Source organism: Tupaia chinensis, unplaced genomic scaffold (genome assembly GCF_000334495.1).
Source record: "Tupaia chinensis unplaced genomic scaffold, TupChi_1.0 Scaffold000671_1, whole genome shotgun sequence".
In the NCBI taxonomy this organism is placed as follows: domain Eukaryota; kingdom Metazoa; phylum Chordata; class Mammalia; order Scandentia; family Tupaiidae; genus Tupaia; species Tupaia belangeri.
Window position 1 is genome coordinate 4,411,595 of NW_006160193.1, and position 3,939 is coordinate 4,415,533.

The following is a 3,939-nucleotide window of genomic DNA, read 5'->3' on the forward strand; positions in this document are numbered from 1 at the left end:
ATTTATAAGTTGTGGAGCAGGAAGGAAGTGTGGGCTCTCCCTTCCACCCCCCTTCCTGGGGCCTCTTCCCTACCTTCACACTCACCTGTACCATCCACACTACTGGATCCGATCCGGGGCTGCCGTGGGAGGAGCCAGCTTCACCTCAGGAGGCCAGGGCGGGCTGCCCCGCTGCTCTCTGTGTGCCAGGCGTGGCCGGGGCTTTTTCCCCCGAGCAGAGCTGATGCACACCATGGTCCCACACAGGGTAGCCATGACTCCCCACTGCACAGTGGAGGAAGCCGCTCTCTGAGGGCTGAGGGGCGTGCCCAGGGCCTCTATGCAGCAGATCTACCAGCTGTCTAGCGGGTCCCTAGAAATCGCACTGGTCGGTGTCCGCAGGCCCCAGGAGAGAGCCAGGCCCAGCAGCAGTGAGAACGCAACCCTATGCGTCCCGATGGGGTGGGTGAGATGGTGGCTGAGAAATAGGGGGGTGGAGGAGGGTGCGCAGAGGGGCCTTTGAGACAAGGCGGGGCTCTGAGTGGGGCGAGGCACTCCGTACCAGGCTTGGGCTGATCTGGGTAGAGAGGCTTCCTAGCAGTCCCTGCCCAGGTGTGTGACAGGTCGATGCAGGACATCTTAGGACAGATCGGAGGGAAGCCAGTGCCCGGTGCTAAGCCCTCCGGAGGCACCCGGGGCATTGGGCCACCGGCAACCCTGGCAGCACACCTCGCCTTTCTGGGGCTGCTCCCCTCGCCTAACATGAGCTCCCGCTCACCCCCCCAACACCCAGCAGAGCCTCCCTCTGGCCCTTTCTTCCTTGCCTGGAGCAGCGAGAGCCCTCCCGGCCTGGGTCCTGGTGTGACACCACTGGCCTCCCTGTGGGCAGAGCAGGCCCCATGCCCAGCATGCGCAGACATGCACACTCGTGGCGGCTCGGCAGCTGGCCCTGTGCCAAGTCCCTGCCTGGGGGATTCTGGGAGAGGAGTCACTGACCTGAGCCACTCACACACGGGTTCCAGGGTCCTGCTGGGCCGACAGCGAGCCAGGGAGACACGGGGGCGGCATGCTGAGACCGCCATCCACAGACCTTCAGGCCAGCCCTCATCCTGGGCCATCGGCTGGGCCCGTGTGATGCTGCTCAGCTGCCTGGCTCTGAGGCCGAAGGAGTCACTATCCCAACCCAGCCTGGAGCAGGGGCCCACGGCCTTCAGTGTTCTCAGAGTAAGACATCTCAGAGCCCAATGGTGGCCAGTTTGTAGGCCAGAGCAGTACAGCACTGTGAGGTTTGGAGGTCATCTTAAGGGGCCTCAGGCTTAGGTGACAGTAAGCGGCCAGGACCCTGAATCTGATAGGCGACTCTGGGCCAAGTCACCAAAACCCTGGGGCCTCCGGCCCTGCCGTCCAGATGCCGTCCAACCCCAGGATTTGGAGTTGGTGAGATTTTCATCATGTAGAGATGCAACCGCTGAGGCTAGGTCACAGAACCTACGGTGCTGACAAGGCATGGCTTCCTCTCTGGAAATGCCTCGGCCTCTCGCTGGCAGGGGCCGAGTGCTTCTCCCTCTCTCCCTTCCAGGTGTCCCATCCCAGGGAGGGTTGTTGCCTTGTCCTGTCCAGGGGGAAACGGTCCTATAGAGGGGACCAGACTCCTGAGCTTGTCACAGTGTACTCCAGCTCAGGGAGCTGCTTCCCAAGATGGCATCTATTCCCGGGGGAGGTGCGGCTAGCCCAGCACTGGCCTCTGCCCCACAGCAGGTGGAGTGCAGGGATTCTGGGAACCACTGCAGCCGCCCACCTCCTTCAGGCCACCTGACAGGCTGCAGACCAGCCTGGGTCTACATGGACCTTGTAGTCCCCGGACTCTCAGGGCAGGGCCCTGAGGAGAGGCGGTCCCCAATGGGAAGTATCCCAAGGCACCTGGAAGAAGCAGATATCAATGCTCCCAGAGGAGGGCCTCCATCCTTGCCCTCATAGAACCCCCAAAAATATATTTTCAAGAGCATGAGTGAGCAGATGTCACAAATAACCAGGCACACAAAGAAACAGGGCAACATGAACAGGAGCCGAAAGAAACAGACACCACACTCCACATGACGGAGGTACCAGACCCAAACATGACCCAAACACAAAACTGCTGTGGCCACTATGTTTATAGAAAAGAGAAACAAGCTTGAGACATCTCCGGGGGACAGAAAACCATACAAAGCACAGTGGATGGACAACCAAATAGAACATCTTGAAATTTAAGACATTAACAACTGAAACTGAAAACTCAGTGGCTGTTTGGTGGCCAAATGGCCACAGGAGAGGATTAGTGAGCTGGAAGACAGATGCAGACTGCAGAGAGAGATGGAAAGCTGGGAAACGCTGATGCAGAGGATGCCACGAGAGGACCTGCACAGGTCTGATGGCAGTCCCAGAGGGTGAGAAGAATATTTAAAACTTGTAATAGTTGAGAATTTCCAGACCTGGTGAAAAGCACCAGTCCACAGATACAAGATTGCCTGTGCATCTGGTGAAGGAAACCCACACCCAGACACACCTCAGGGAAAATGCAAAAAGCAAAGTCAGAGAGGTTCTTAGCTGGAGAAAAGTCAGATTACCAGGAAAGGAGCAGCTAGCTCCCGGACTGTAGGCAGATCCCCACTGCCAACAGGAAGCCAGAGGACAGGGAAGCTGCAGCTCCGTGTGCCGAGAACGAGACCAGCTAACAGCTAACGATCCATCCTTGACAAAAATATCTTTAAAAAATGGGGTAACATTAAGCCATTTTCAGAACAACACAGACCGAGAGTTTGTCAGCAGCGGACTGCACTGGAGAAAACGCTAAAGAATCTCGGCAGATGGTGGTGGCATGACGGTAAAGGTACAGGATTCCCACATGGCCGACCGCGGTTTCAGTCCTGGACCTGGTGGCTTCCTTTTTTGCTGTCCTTTTCTCTCTCTCTAGTCAAATTAATAATAATAATGATAATAAAAAATGGAATTAAATAAATAATACATACATTTGTAAAAGAATCTGGGTGGAAGCAGCCCGAGATGCCTGAATGCGGGACAGCGTATGGGAGGAGGTGAGGACTGCATGCCAGCGGTGACACTGTCCACCGGGCTGAGAAGGGGTCGAATGCCACAGTGATCTAGACAGTGTGGGTGTGTGGCTGTGACAGCTACGGTGCCAGCCTGGCTGCAGGGAGGGACACCCAGGGCCACAAACTGCTGAGGCCCGAAGGCAGCGGGAGAAGAAACAGCCCAGACCTGGACTCTTGCCACTGGTGTCTTTTATTAACGAATGCAAAGTACAGTACTAACCGGGAGGGCATGCAGCACGGACGACGGGAGTGCAAGCTACGGAGCCGGGACTCAGGGCCTCATGTGTCTGAGGTAGAGAAGGTGGCGAGGGGGCGGAGCTGGGAGAAGGACGAGCACCGGCCGTACTGGGGCGCACCCCAGCCCCACTCGGGGCTCTGGGCCACGGAGCAGCACAGGGCGGTGTGTTGGCCACACTGAAAAACAGGTTTTTTAAACACTTTGGATCACCTCACTGGTTTCGATTCTCCTTCTTGTGGATAGAACTTCGGGGTTCCCTTGTCACTAGCTTGCTGGGGTGTCTTCCCGCAGATGGAGTTTGGCTTCCGGGGGACACCGTCCTTCCCTCCCTTCCCAGGGGCAGGCCCCATGTACCCTCACCCAAAAAATAAAGGAGCTTTATGTAGGAACGCCAAGGCTGCCGTCTAGGGAGCTGGAGGCCAAGTGCGTTAAGAAAGACCCTTTTTCTCTATAAAAATAGTTGCGCGTTATAAAAGGGGGATGCGCATCTCAGTGGGGAAGGTGTCAGTGTGTGAAAAATGTCCTAGTGGGTGTGCCGTCATGGGGGGTTGGATGAGGTGCTGGGGGAGGACCCTCCTTGGGGCTCTACTGGGCAGATGGAGAGGCGTTGGGCGCGGCCTCCTCCTGCTG